This window comes from Mustelus asterias, chromosome 7 (assembly GCF_964213995.1).
Source record: "Mustelus asterias chromosome 7, sMusAst1.hap1.1, whole genome shotgun sequence".
Lineage (NCBI taxonomy): Eukaryota > Metazoa > Chordata > Chondrichthyes > Carcharhiniformes > Triakidae > Mustelus > Mustelus asterias.
Window position 1 is genome coordinate 60,206,168 of NC_135807.1, and position 16,262 is coordinate 60,222,429.

The following is a 16,262-nucleotide window of genomic DNA, read 5'->3' on the forward strand; positions in this document are numbered from 1 at the left end:
CCCCAACAAAGGACATTTTTTTTCTTTCATCCATGGGATATGGATGTCACTGGCTAAACCAGTATTTAACTGCCCATCCCTAACTAACCTCAAGCTGGTGTTGTAAGCTGCTTTCTTGAACCCCTGTCGTGGTGTAGGCTGTAGTGGTGTAAGTACACCCGCAGGGCTGTTGGGAGGGGAATTCCAGGATTTTGATCCTGTGGCAATGAAGGAACAGCAATATATTTCCAAGTCAGGATGCCGAGTGGCCAAGAGGTGAATTTCCAGGTGGTGGTGTTCACATGTATAGCGGCTTGTCCTTCTAGGAGGTAGTGGTCATGGGTTTTGAAGGTGCTGCCTAAGGAGCCTTGGTAAATTCCTGGAGTGCATCTTGCAGATGGTTCTACTACTACTGTGCGTCAGTGGTGGAGGAGTGAATGTTTATGGATGCCAATTAAACAGGCTTCTTTGTCCCGGATGGCATCAAGCTTCTTGAGTATTGTTGCAATGCATTCATCCAGCAAGGGGAAAGTATTCCATCACACTCCTGTCCTGAACGTTGTAGATGGTGGACAGGTTTTGGGGAGTCAAGGAGTGTGTTACTCACCACAGGATTCCAAGCTTCTGACCTGTTCTTATAGCCAAGTATTTATATGGCTAGTTCAGTTTCTGGTGAATTATATCTCCAAGAATGTTGATGGTTGGGTTTTCAGCAATGGTAAGGCCATTGAATGTCAAGGGAGGGATAAATAGATTTACTCTTGTTGGACATGGTTATTGCCTGGCACTTGTGTGGCATAAATATTAAAGCCTGAACATTGTCCAGATATTTTGGACATGGACTCCTTAAGTATCGGAGGAGTCACAAATGATGTGCAAGTCAGCAGGTTATTGCTGAGTAAGTGCTACTTGATAACACTGTCGACAAACCATCCCATCATTTTACTAATGACTGAAAGTTGACTGATGGGATGGTAATTGGCCATGTTGGATTTATCCTGCTTTTGTGTACAGGACATTCCTGGGCAATTTTCCATCTTTCCAGGTAGATGCCAGTGTTGTCGCTCCACTGGAACAGCTTGGCTAGGATGTGGCAAGTTCTGCAGCACAAATCTTCAGCACTATTCTGGGAATATTGTCATGGCCCACAACTGTTGCAGTAGCCACTGCCTTCAGCCATTTCATAATATCATGTGGAGTGAATCAAAGTGGCTTAAGACTGGCATCTGTGATGATGGGGACCTCTGGAGGAGCCCAAGATGGACCAATCACTCGGCAAGATAAAAGCAAACTACTGAGGATACTGGAATCTGAAACAAAAACAGAAAATGCTGGAGAATCTCAGCAGGTCTGACAGCATCTGTGGGGAGAGAATAGAGCCAATGTTTCAAGTCTAGATGACCCTTCGTCAGAGTGCAATAGAGCCAACGTTTCGAGTCTAGATGACCCTTCAGAGATCCGTGACTTGAATAGGCTCTATTCTCTCTCCACCAATGCTGTCAGACCTGCTGGGATTTTCCAACATTTTCTTTTCTGCATTCACTCGGCAATTCTGGCTGAAGATTGTTGCAAATACTTCAGCCTTACCTTTTGCACTAATATGCTGGGCTCAGCCATCATTGAGGATGGGGATACTTGTGGAATTCACCATCATTCTGAACTGGATGTTGTAGGACTGCGGAGCTTAAATCAGATCTGCTTGTTGTAGAAAGGCTTAGCTCTATTACTTGCTACTTAAGCTGTTTGGCATGCAAGGAGTCCTGTCTTGTGGTTTCACCAGGTTGAACCCCCATTTTTAGATATGCCTGGTGCTGCTCCTCACATGCACTACTGCAATCTTCATTGAACTAGGGTTGATTCCCTGGCTTGGTGGTGATGGAAGGGTGGGGGGACATGCTGAGCTGTGGGTTGCAGATTGTGCAAAATCTGTCACATTTAGCATAGTAGTAGTGCCGCACAACATGATGGAAGGTGTCCTCAATGTGAAGATGGGACTTCATTGCTACAAAAACTGTGCGGTGGTCACTGCTACCAATACTGTCTTATTTTGTACTTCACATCTGGCTTGGATCCATATAACAAACTGAGCCGTGACTCATAAGCATAACATCATTTAGGGGTCAATTTTAATATCAGGTGGGTTTCAGTGCAGAATGTGCTTGGAGAGGATTTAAAAACTTGATGTCTGTGTCGGTATGCCACAAAATAATGTAAAAAAGACATGTCCTTAAGAGCTCACGCCTGAAAATCCTGAGATCTCAGTTTTCAAAGTATATGATACGAGCAGACAGCATCAATCTACACAGTTCACTCGCACCATTCCAAAAATATTTTGAGCAAAATGGCAGCACAGCAAAAGCATAAATTAGACATTTTTGTAAACATTTAATCCTGTATAGAATCCTGTTTCAGTATTGTTTTGTGAAGCATAAAGTCAGGTTCAGGTTAAGTTCAAAGCCCAGGAAAGTTGACAACACAGCATATTTGTTGAACCAGAGGATTTAAATAACTGAATCAATGTTGAGCCTGCAGCAATTGAGTTGACTGCTAACCAGGCAACTACCCATGGACTTCTGAAAGAACAAACTCAGTTTTAGTGCTTTGGCATCTCAATGCCAGGTGTAGCATAAGGATGCTTGGTATAGCATGGGTTAATGTGGGACTGGAATGCTGACATAGCTCTAAATGGTTATCTCACCACTTTCAAATTAGACATGGAAGTCAGTGTAACAGTCCTTTTGGATAAGGAACCATGGCTGAAAGACCTCTGGCTAAGAACGACAGACACACCACTATTTCATGTAGCAATCTAAACATGATCCCAGAAGCACTCTGCTATAGCGACAAGCAAATATTTGAAATTTTGTACGTCATCTTAGGCCCTGGAAGAATCCAACTTTCGGTTATAGGCAAGATCCTGGAACCACGCCAGTCTGGCAACAAGCAAATATTCAAAATTTGGTACATCATCAAAACCAATTCCTTTCTCTCTAAGCATTTTTCCCCAAATCAGTAGATGATATCAAAACAACCCACATGGAACTGCAAGTTCCCGAGAGGTCCATCAGTGTGAGACTCTCGACTGGGACTTCTGGTCTGAATTATCTTCACTCTTTGTAGAGCAGTTTGTCCAACTCCCTTGCAGGTGGCATGAACCCTGAGGTCCTAATGCAAGGACTGGTTAGGGACAGTCAGCATGGTTTTGTGAGTGGAAAATCATGTCTCATAAATTTGATTGAGTTTTTCACGGTTGATGTTGTCTACATGGACATTAGCAAGGCCTTTGACAAAGTACTGCATGGTAGGTTGTTGCATGAGGTTAAATCTCACAGGATCCAGGGTGAGGTATCTAAATGGATACAAAATTGGCTTCTTGACAAAAGCTGTAGAGAGTTGTTTTTCAAACTGAAGGCCTGTGACCAGCAGTGTGCTTCAGGGATCAGTGCTGGGTCTACTGTTATTTGTCATTTATATTAATGATTTGGATGAGAATATAGGAGGCATGGTTAGCAAGTTTGCAGATGACACCAAGATTGGTGACATAGTGGACAGTGAAGAAAGTTATCTGCAATTGCAACGGGATCTTGATCAATTGGGCCAGTGGGCTGACGAATGGCAGATGGAGTTTAATTTAGATAAATGCGAGGTGATACATTTTGGTAGATTGAACCAGGGCAGGACTTACTCAGTTAATAGTCGGGTGTTGGGGAGAGTTACAGAGCAAAGAGATCTAGGGGTACATGTTCATAGCTCCTTGAAAGTGGAGTCACAGGTGGACAGAGTGGTGAAGAAGGCATTCGGCATGCTTGGTTTCATCGGTCAGAACATTGAATACAGGAGTTGGAATGTCTCGTTGAAGTTGTACAAGACCACACAGTTGAAAGGCCACACTTGGAATACTGTGTGCAATTCTGATCACCCTATTATAGAAAGGATATTATTAAACTAGAAAGAGTGCAGAAAAGATTTACAAGGATGCTACCGGGACTTGATGGATTGAGTTATAAGGAGAGGCTGGGACTTTTTTCTCTGGAGCATAAGAGGCTGAGGGGTGATCTTATAGAGGTCTATAAAATAATGAGGGGCACAGATCAGCTAGTCAATATCTTTTCCCAAAGATAGGGGAGTCTAAAACTAGAGGGCATAGTGAGAGGGGAGAGATACAAAAGTGTCCAGAGGGGCAATTTTTTTCACAGAGGATGGTGACTGTCTGGAACAAGCTGCCAAAGGTAGTAGTAGAGGCGGGTACAATTTTGTCTTATAAAAAGCATTTAGATAGTTACATGGGTACGATGGGTATAGAGGGACATGGGCCAAATGCGGGCAATTGGGATTAGCTTAGGGGTTTTAATAAAGAGGGCGGCATGGACAAGTTGGGCCGAAGGGCCTGTTTCTATGTTGTAAACCTCTATGAGGTCATCAGACTCGGAACGTTGGCTCTATTCTTTCTCCACAGATGCTGTCAGACCTGCTGAGTTTCTCCAGCATTTTCTGTTTTTGTTTCAATTAATCTGGTGCTCCCGACTGGCATCCTTCACCCTGCAACTTTGTTGCTCGTATCTATGTCACACTTAGTCTTATTCACTGCTGTCCTTCCTGACCTATGTTGTCCCCCAGTCCCCATTGCATCAATGCCACAAAATTCTCAGTCTCATCTTTGAGTGGCTTCACTCCTTCCTATCTTTATTATCTCCTCCAATCCTATACTATTTACCTATCCACCCAACTGTCCTCCCATAGAAGTCTGCATTCCTCCATCTGACTGGTTTCTTGTTCAGCACTTCAACCTGTCAGGAAAACAGAGTTGATTTTAAGAGTTTTATTTACATTAAAAAGGTATAGTTTTAGGTAGATTTAATTAAATGTTTCTGTGCTTGCAAGGACGCTGTGATTAGTTTTCATGCACTGAGCAAACATTGTTTATCCGTGTGGGGTTTTCATTCCAATATCCCGCTGACACTCTGTTGTGTTTTAGATCTTCGGAATGCAGACTCCCGAGAATTGCCTAGCAATTTGTGGACGGAGCAGATAGTTTCTTTTGTCGTATAATCTGTAGCAAAAAGCTAGACAAGTCAGTTGCAGTTGAGCTGCAGACTGGAAGAGAGATAGGTTGCATCTCCCAGGTCTGCTCAAAGCTGGAACCTTATAATGGAAGTAAGAATTTCAGACAGCCAGGGTGACAGCTCCGCAAAGAACACTAGCAAGGAACCAGTGGAGGGTCACAAGAGCAGTAACAAGCAGATTTGAGAACATCTGAAACTAAGTGATCAGTGTATTTGGAGAACAGACTTCTGTTCTGAGAACCAGGAAAAGTTGGGACAAATCAATCAGTGAGAACTACTAGAAAAAGACTTTCTTAAAATTACTCTAGTAATTGTTTTATTATTGTCTGTGGAAAAATTGTAAAGTTGTGGTTGAGATCTAAATAGTGGTTGAACTTGGTATTCTCGTTAAGAGTATGGAAGGGATAAAGAATTGGTTCAAAAACCTGGCACTGACTCACTGCTAAAGGTATAGTGGAAGCTCTGGCCAACTGGGTGTTTGGAAAATACGAACTGCATTTTGGTTTGTGGATCGTTAACTGAAAGTATTGCTACGAAGTTTAAGTTTACGTTTATTCGTTAGTGTCACAAGTAGGCTTACATTAACACTGCAATGAAGGTACTGTGAAAAAAGAAGATTTTAAAGCTTATTTTTGGGAGTGGAATTTCGACTCATATGACAATCATCTTGGGGGGATGGATTCTGAGGAGAAATCGACAGCTCTTGACTTTGGGGGCTGATAACAATTGTACTTTCAAATGTATTTTATCATCCATAATAACCTTAAACCTGTGTGTAAGTGTTAAGCTAAAGGAGAAGTAGTGGGATAAATATGTGGGGTTACGGGGATAGGGCCTGGATGGGATTGTTATTGGTGCAGACTCGATGGGCCAAATGGCCTCCTTCTGCACTGTAGGTTTCTGTGATTTCTATGATATTGTCACCCATACGTTCAAGTGTTTAAGCCTTACACTCTGCAAGTCTCTCCAGCTCCCTTCACCTGCTTTAAGATCTTCCTTAAAATCTATATTTTTCACCAAGCTTTTAGTAACCCTCTCTTTGGCTAGCAGTGTAATTTTGTATGAATATGCCTGTGATATGCTCGATACATTTTTCTACACTATACAATTCAAAGTTATGGCTAACAGGCAATAAAATGTTCATATTAAGCGGACTAGGAGCCATTTTATCACAGTAAAATGTGATCCAAGCAAATGTATTACTTTTGATCCATCCCTGGTTTTGTGAAATATTATATATTGTCAATTTGTGCATATGGTTGGTGATTGTAATAATGAGTAGTGTACTTTAAATCAGTTGAGAAAATTGAGAAAAATGAGAAGAAGCTTAATATTCTAACTAAAACATTCTTGGAACGGTTGTAGACAATTACAGTATTTCATCTGTAATTGCTTTAGATTTTTGGTTGTGAGGTATCTTCCTGAATTATTTTTAATTTTGATTGGTTATCTATGAATGAGAGTAGTTGTCATAATGTCTGACACAAAAGACATGCTGTGAATTTTTTGGTAAGCCAATTAACATATGAACTGCCATCAATTTGAGAGAGTGCTGCACAAATTCTGCCACACACTTGTATATTTATGAAAGAACAAATCCTATTTTTGCTTTCCTGCACAGTACTTCAAAAATGCAACAGCTGTGTAGCAAATTCATCAGCCAAATGGAAACTTCAATGATCAGTTCTTGTCAGTTTCTGCTACAAGTTTCTTTAATTTTATTTCATGGAATGTGGGCAAGGTCAAATGCAATAGTCTCCCAGGAGTTGATGTCAACATTGCATTTCTTCATAAATAAAAACAGAAAATGCTGGAAAAACTCAGCAGGCCTGGCAACGTCTGTAGAGATATTTATGAGCATTGTCTGTTTATATTTCAGATTTCCAGCATCCACAGTATTTTTCTTTAATTGCATTTCTTCATGTGTTGGCTTTCAGCACATCCTTGAAGCGCTTCTTCTGTCCTTTGATGCATCTGCCTTGACTGAGTTGGAAGAAGGAAACTTGCTTTGTGAGCCTGGTATCTGACATTTGAACTATATGACCAACCCAATGAAGCTGACAGCAGATGATCATGGCCTCAATGCTTGTGGTGCCTTTTTGGGAGAGTATCTGACCACCCACTTAGTCGCCGGAATTTTACTGCCTCGCCCACCCAAGAATCAAGGCAGGCAAAGCTCGCAGAACGGCATCCTTCGTTGGCCTCGGGCGGAATCGTACGAGCCTCGGGCGAGCGAGGCGGTAAAATTCCGGCAAATATGTAAAATCTTCCATGGGCAGCAGTGATTTGATTTAATATTGCCACACACATTAGCATACAGTGAAAAGTATTGTTTTTTGCGCGCTATACAAAGCATACCGTACTTGGGGAAAGATAGGAGAGAGTGCAGAATGTAGTGTTTCAGTCATAGCTAGGGTGCAGAGAAAGATCAACTTAATGCAAGGTAGGTCCATTCAAGAGTCTGATGGCAGCAGGGAAGCTGTTTTTGAGTCGGTTGGTATGTCTTCAGACTTTTGTATCTTATTCCCGAAGGAAGGTGTTGGAAGAGAGTAAGTCCAGGATGCGTGGGGTCCTCGATTATGCTGGCTTCTTTTCTGAGGCAGCAGAAAATGTAGACAGTGTCGGTGGATGGGAGGCTGGTTTGAGTGATGGACTGGACTTCGTTCATGACACTTTGTAGTTTATTGCGGCCTTGGATAGAGCAGGAGCCATACCAAGCGGTGATACACAACCGGAAAGAATGCTTTCCATGGTGCATCTGTAGAAGTTGGAAAGAGTTGTAGCAGGCATGCCAAATTTCCTTAGTCTCCTGAGAAAGTAGAGCCGTTGGTGGGCTTTCTTAACTATAGTGCCGCATAGAAGGACCAAGACAGGTCGTTGGTGATCTGGACACCTAAAGCTCTCGACCATTTCTACTTCGTCCCCATTGAAGTAGACAGGGGCATGTCCTCCACTACACTCCCTAAAGTCGATGACTGTCTCCTTCGTTTTATTGACATTGAGGGAGAGATTATTGTCGTCGCACCAGTTCACCAGATTCTCCATCTCTTTCCTTTACTGTGTCTCATCATTGTTTGAGATCCGACCCAAAAAGGTGGTGTCATCAGCAAACTTGAAAATCAAGTTGGAAAGGAATTTGGCTATACAGTCAGAGGTGCATAAGGAATACAGTAAGGGGCTGAGGACACAGCCTTGTGGAGCATCGATCTTGAGGACATAGTGAAGGTGGTATTGTTGTCTATCCTTACTGACTGTGGTCAGTGGGTTAGGAAGCCTTGGATCCAGTTGCAGAGGGAGGAGCCGAGCCCCAAGTCATGAAGTTTGGAGATGAGTCTCATAGGAATAATGGTGTTAAAGGCTGAACTGTAGTCTATGAATAGGAGTCCATCATAGGTGTCTTTGTTATCTTGGTGTTGCAGGGTTGAGTGGAGGGCCAGGGAGATGGAGTCTGCTGTGGACCTGCTGCAGCAATCAGTGAACTGTCGTGGATCCAGGCAGTCTGAGAGACAGACATTGATTTGTGCCATGACTAACCTTTCGAAGCACTTCATAATGATAGGACATGACTCCAGTGCTTTCAGGTGCCTCCTATACATTGTCCATATTTCAGCCCTGGGAAGGGATTATGACCATATAGTAGACCATGAGCTTGGTTTTAGATCTAATGTCACGACCTTTGAACACTCATTTCCTCAGGTGGCCAAAAGCTGCACCAGCAGATTTCAGGCAATGCCGAATTTCTTCATGAACGTCAGCTTTCTGTGAAAGATTCATCAGGAATCCGAACCAATGAGGCTGGGGTGTGTGCATTGCTGATGGAAGACTTTGATTTTCTGAATGCTGAGTGCAAGTCCTATTTTCTTGCATGCTTAAGTAAGAATACGTTGACGATTCTCTGGAAATCTGTTCCTGAAGTAACACATACTACAGCATCATCAGTGTATTGCAGCTCAATGACTGTGGTCGGGTGGTCTTAGTATTTGACTGGATTACATAGATTAGCATCCATTTGATAAATAAGCAGCACTCCAGCAGGGAGCTTGTCTCTAGTCAGATGCAGCAGGCTAGCAAGGAAGATCGAGTTGGAACGATTCCACCACCTTGTCTGATTCCTGTCTTAACATCTAAAGGGTCTGTAATGGATCCATTGTTAAGGATCATTGCTCACATATCATGAACCAAGTGAAGTATGGTAATGAATTTTGCAGAACATCCACACTTCGTTAAAATCTTCCAGAGTGTTTAACGATTTACAGAGTCAAAGACATTTGTAAAGTCAAAGAACGCTATGTAGAAAGGGTTGATATTGTTTGTGGCATTTTTATTGTAGTTGACAAGCCGTACAAATCATGTCAGCTGAGATTCAGGAAGTAACTCAGTGTAATAAGTCAATTCAGAAGGGTTCTTGTAATGACCTTTCCTGCAATGGAAAGCAGGGAGCTGTCTCTAATTTTCACAGTTGAATCTTTTCCCTTTCTTGAAGATGTCAGAATCATGGCATCCTTGAGATCATTCAGCATTCTCTTCATTCCAGACTTGTAGGATAAGGGCATGAAGCTGTACTGTTAGTTCCCCTGCCCTATACTTAAAGATTTCAGCAGAGATAAGCCTCCGGCACCACCAGAAGTGTGGGCGGAGTTCAGACCTTACCTCTAGCTGGGTGTTGTGAGATAAGTTGAAAATATTCTTGGCAACAATTGATTCTTGATCAAAAACTTTTTAAAATGCTCCCTCCAAACGGCATCGACAGCTTCTCTTTCATTAATCAGATCTCCCAGTCCTTCAGCCTCAGAGGAGCTAGTCCTCGAGCCAGAAATGGTCTTTGTGGCAGTGATGAAGCCATGGATCTCATTCACGTCAATGAGATGTTCAACTTCCTATGGCTTGTCTGCCCACCACATGTTTTTCAAGTCACGGATGTTAAGTCAGTTTCTTTTGCTTTGAGTTCAGATCACTTATGATCCTGTGTTTACGATCAATCAATTCGTGGGTATCCTGGTCATTTTCAAACCAATTCTAATGTTTCCGACAGAAAATTGAAGCATTTCTTCGCGGGCATTGAAAACGTTGGCCCGAAGGACATCCCAAGCATTGTGGACACACTTTTTCTATTCCTGATTGAAGTTGCAAAGTTTTTCCCCCCAAGGCATTGTCAAATTTGTCTCTTTTGATTGGATCCTTTAGAACTTTGATGTTGATCTTTTGTGAACATCTCTTCTGTTGCGTCCACCATTTGGGAGCCAGTTTGATGGGCATAATTGAACGAATAAATTGGTAATCAATCCAGCAGTCATCAGCCCCAGTCATTGCTCTGGTAGTGTGAACATCTTGGCAATTCCGGGTATGAATAATGACATGTGATCAGATGCCAGTGCTTAAACTGTGGGTGTTGTCATGATATTTTGTACTTGTTCTTTTGGTGAAACAGCGTGCTGGTAAGGAAAATACCATTGGAGTTGACATTTCCAATTTATTCGATGCAAATAATTCCATTCCAGAAATTGGAATCTCTTCCAACTCTGCGGTTGAAGCTTTCAAGAAGAATAAGCCTGTCCTCCTTTAGAGTCCCACAGAGAATTTGATCAAGCTTGACATAGAAATTCTCCTTCGTTTCATTTTTGCCGCTCAAAGTTGGTGCATATGCTGACCATGGTGGCAAACTGATTCCTTGACAGTTCAAGATAAAGAGTCTTGAGAGACTCATTTTTTCCAAGAGGGAACTCATTCTTGAAGGCAAATCCAACTCTGAAATCTTCTGATTTCTCCTTCCAGAAGTAGAGCCACCTTGGAGTTCCATGAGCTGCCCCTCTCCAGCTCATGATGTGGAGATGCCGGCGTTGGACTGGGGTAAACGCAGTAAGAAGTCTCACAACACCAGGTTAAAGTCCAACAGGTTTATTTGGTAAGCAAAAGCCACTAGCTTTCGGAGCGCTGCTCCTTCGTCAGGTAAGTGGGAGTTCTGTTCACAAACAGGGCATATAAAGACACAAACTCAATTTACAAAATAACAGTTGGAAGCGTTCTCCAAGGCGGCCTTCACGGCACACGACAACGCAGAGTCGCTGAGCAGAGACTGATACCCAAGTTCCGCACACGAGGACGCCTCAACCGGGATCTTAGGTTCATGTCACACTATCTGTAACCTCCACGACTTGCCTGGGCTTGCAAAATCTCATTAACTGTCCTGACTGGAGACAATACACATCTCTTTAACCTGTGCTTAACCCTCTCTCCACTCACATTGTCTGTACCTTTAAGACTTGATTACCTGTAAAGACTCGCATTCCAACCATTATTTTGTAAATTGAGTTTGTGTCTTTATATGGCCTGTTTGTGAACAGAACTCCCCACTTATCTGACGAAGGAGCAGTGCTCCGAAAGCTAGTGGCTTTGGCTATCAAATAAACCTGTTGGACTTTAACCTGGTGTTGTGAGACTTCTTACTGTGCCTCTCCAGCTCGCCAGGTCTCACTGAGACAGCAATGTTGATGTCATGTCGCTAGAGTTCTCAGTTTACAAATGCAGTGTGACACTCTGGGCATTCACTCGCTGGTGTGTCCACGAGGGTCCTGGTTTTCCAGGTCCCAGGCTTTACTACTTTTGTCTTTGTGTGTTTTACCCTTCTGGATGTAGCTACTGATGTGGAGATGCTGGCGTTGGACTGGGGTAAACACAGTAAGAGTTTTAACAACACCAGGTTAAAGTCCAACAGGTTTACTGAAACAGACTCTATTTAGGCCACATTTTCTCGCCCCCTCCCAAATGAGGGGTAAGCAAAGTGGATTCTAAAGATGGCCGCTAGTCACAGTTGCTGCTGCTGAAAGGCACCCTGCCTCATCGAAGTGCTAAACAACCATCTTGTTACTGTTGCTTCCATGCCAGATCATTACTAGAAGCTATCAAACAACACAATCCTGCTCCCGTTGGCCATTTACTGGATGCTGAAGGGCTTGGGAGATGTGCTCGGAAAGAAAGACACCTGTGTGTGACATCTTCTGGCATGGAGGAAATACTGCACACCCGCTTCTACATGTCTTAACTGATCAAAATCTTGATCCAAAAGCAAGGAAACCAAGAAAATTGGAAGTTTTGTTCAGCTGCAGCCTTTGCCCACCATGACCGCCACCGAGATATTCCAGCTAGATGGCAGACCTTCCTCCACCTATTCTGCTGTTGAAGACTGGTTTGCTAGTCCCCATTCTGCTCAGTATTTCTCGGGTTCGTAACAAGCTTTCATGGTAACCAAAATGACCAGGACATAAGGAGTCCCACCATACTTCACCCTGTTTTGATCAAATCTTTCTTGCTCATTGTCCAGATTCTGTGGAAGGGTGAGGGGATTGACTTTGGAACCCTGTTTAATCTTATACCCACATTCTAGATTTTGACTTTGGGAAACAGACCATCAGTTCACAAATTTAAGCAGGGTTATCTAATCAACTTGAAAACTTCTCTGTTTTATCCCTGACCCAAACAAGAAATCCAGATCTGACCGACAGAGATCCATCAAAGATGCCAAAAGACAGTACTGGACCAAGCTAGGGTCCCAGGCTAGCCACATGGACTCCCACCGACTATGGCAAGGTCTGTAAGACATAACAGGCTACAAGAAGAAGACATGTAGATTCGCCAGCACCGACGCACCCCTCCCTGACCAGCTCAATGCATTCTATGCCTGTTTTGAGCAAGAGGTCAGTGAGAGCACACCCTCCACCCCGGAAGCCTCAGATGAACCTGTATCCAAGGTCACCATCACAGACGTCAGATCAGTCTTCTCGCAAGTCAACCCACGGAAAGTGACTGGCCCAGATAGGGTACCTGCACGAGCACTCAGATCCTGCGCAGAGCAGCTGGCGGGGGTATTCGCAGACATTTTTAACCTCTGCTTACATCAATCTGAGGTCCCTATCTGCTTCAAGAAGACAACCATCATCCCTGTACCAAAGAAAAGCCAGGAAGCGTGCCTTAATGACTGTCATCCGGTGACTCTGACATCCATCTTTATGAAGTGCTTTGAAAGGTTAATCATGGCATGAATCAATTCCAGCTTCTCAGATTGCCAAAATCCATTATAGTTCGCCTATCACTGCAACAGGGCCACAGCAGATGCCATTTCCCTGGACCTACACTCAACCCTGGAACATCTGGATAACAAGGATACCTACGTCAGGCTCCTATTTATTGACTACAGCAGAAGCTTTCAACACCACGTGCGGAATTCTCCCAAAAAATTCTAAGTGTCAAATTTGCATGAAAACTGGAGTAATTCACACTGTTTTTTCAATGGGAGTTCAGAGAAGAATTTCCTGCACTCTGTGCACTGCAGAGGCCATTAAAAACTATGGGGCGGGGCCTATCCCTGCTGGAGAGGCTGAAATCAGTGTGCTTAGCGGGCAAGTGCGCATGTGCCAATTTGTCAGTGCCCCACCAGCAGGCTGGCTGCAACCCCCCACCCCCCGCAACTGCACCCCTGCCTGCCCCAATTGCTGGCTTCCCTCCTTCCCCCATCCCTCGCTATGCAGAGTGGTAGCGGGACCCCGCACCCCACCGATCATCCCTAGGCCTCCCCGTCAGGCCCTGCTCCCATTAGACCCTGCCCGCTTGGCACTGCCCCATGCACGATGGGCAGTGCCAAGGTATCCCCTGGACATTGGCACTTTGCCCCCAGGGCAGTGCCAGGGGCACAGGCTGGCACTACCAGGGTGCTAATGCCCAAGGGCAATGCCCCAATTGTTCCCTCTTCACTCCAGCGGGGTTGGGGGAGAGTCGGGCCACTAGTTTCCCGTTGGTGGGGAGTTAGTGTAATCCCCGCTGGAGTAAACAGTGCATCAATTCCGTGAATAGGCCAATGCGTGAATCTCCCGGCCCGCTGTGCTAAAAAATTAGTGCAGCAGGATGAGAAAATCGTGGCCCATCATTCTCCAAAACTCATCTCCAAAATCCATGCCCTGGGGCTTACTCCTCCCTCTGCGACTGGATCCTGAACTTCCCAACCCATAGGCCGCAATCAGTAAGGATTGGCAACAACACCTCCTCCAGGATCATCCTCAACACCGGTGCCCCACAAGGCTCTGCCCTTAGCCCCTTCCTATACACCTACTGTGTGGCCAAATTCCCTTCCAACTCAATTTTCAAGTTTGCTGAAAACGCCACCAAAGTGGGTCAGATCTCAAACAATGATAAGACGGAGTACAGGAATGAGATAGAGAATCTGGTGAACTGGTGCGACGAAAATAATCTCTCCCCCAATGTCAACAAAATGAAGGAGATTGTCACCGAGTTCAGGAAGTGTAGTGGAGGACATGCCCCTGTCTACATCAACAGGGACGAAATGGAAATAATCAAGAACTTCAGGTTTCTAGGTGTCCAGTTTAGCAACAATGGGTCCTGATCCCTCCATGCCGCGATAGTTAAGAAAGCCAACCAATGCCTCTACTTTCTCAGCAGGCTAAGGAAAGTGTCCGCTACGACTCTCACCAACTTTTATAGATGCACCATAGAAAGCATTCTTTCTGGTTGTATCACAGCTTGGTATGGCTCCTGCTCTGTCCAAGACTGCAAGAAAGTACAAAGGTCCAAAGATGTGCGGGTTAGGTTGATTGGCCATGCTAATTAAACCCTAGTGCCAGGGGTAAATACATGGGGGTTACGGGAATAGGACTTGGGTGGGATTGTGTTCAGTGCAGACTCGATGGGTCAAATGGCTTCCTTCCACACTGTAGGGATTCTATATTGTGAACAAAGCCCAGTCCATCACGCAAACCAGCCTCCCATCCATTGACTCTGTCTACACTTCCTGCTGTCTCTGAAAAGCAGCCAGCATAATCAAGGACCCCACGCACATTTTCTCTTCAACCTTCTTCCTTCGGGAAGGAGATACAAAAGTCTGAGGTCACGTACCAACCGACTCAAGAACAGCTTCTTCCCTGCTGCCATCAGACATTTGAGTGGACCTACCACATATAAAGTTGATCTTTCTCAAGACCCTAACTATGACTGTAACACTACATTCTGCACCCTTTCCTTTCCTTCCCTATGTATGGTATGCTTTGTCTGTATAGCACACAAGAAACAATACTTTCCACTGTATACTAATCTATAACTAAATGTTTCTTCCTGTAGAATGGAGCCCAAAGTTACACAATACTCCCAACTGGTGGCTAACTACGGTTTTGTACAGATGCACAATTACATTTTGCTTTTACTTTTGATTCCACTTGCAAAACCTGATAATCCATTACCTTAATTATGGCCTTACCCACTTAAGATGCTACTTTTAAATCTGAAGCTCCAAATTTTTCTGCTCCTTCTCACCACTCAATCTTTCCCCATTCAAAGTGCAATTTCTTTTACTTTTTTCACTCCAAAAGGTTACTATATCACATTTCCAGACATTGAATTCCATTTACAATTTTCATGGCCATTCCGCAATCTTATGAAATCCTCTTGCAGTTTCTTTTGCCCTCAGAATTATTCACTATATCTCCTATTTTAGTATCCTCTGGAAATTTGGACAATCTCAAGCCTTCTTTCTAAATGATAGAACAGAGGCTTGAAAAGAAGCCTATGGGACATCACTACATACTTTCAGCCGCTCTGGTAAGTGATTAAATTAAACCTTGATCCCATCAATCTGAATTAAACTCATACGCCCTAATGTTTTCATCGTACATTCTCCCCTTCGGTCAGCATATATGTCAACGGCCATAAAATTAATTCCAGTTATACTGTTGTCTCACAATGCAAACGCAAGCATCAGTGTGCAGACAACGGGTTACCAGGCAGCGTTTGCCAGCACTGATAAATTGCTGCTTTTTGGTCAAATATACAAATTGTGGTTCTAAATTAATACTATTGCACAGTTCATTTCAATTCAGACCAACTGTATGTTCTCAACAGATCTGAATATATTTAACAGCAAATGTATAATTGGGATTTTAGATGGTGCCCACAGTGCTTCTATCAAGGCACATGCTGCAGAATCCACACTGCTAATGCATTTAGTATGAGTGCACTCAAAGGACTGGGAGATGGCACAATGCCAAATTAAAACAAGATAACTATATTAGTCACAGCACATAAAGGTATCATTTTGATTCAAACTGCACATTGAGTTTCTTGATGACATTTTCCAAAACAATAGCAATACTCCAGAATTTACTGTTTGGAAGAAGATTTCTCCACAGTGTATGATGAGAATGAGCACGTCACTATTCACCG

General features: G+C 43.6%; 1 protein-coding gene across 2 annotated transcripts in view; it reads right to left on the reverse strand.

Moving 5' to 3' along the window:
• LOC144496096 (nucleolar protein 4-like) overlaps nt 1-16,262 on the reverse strand; it is a 339,666-nt gene that overhangs the window by 126,449 nt on the left and 196,955 nt on the right. The window lies entirely within an intron of this gene.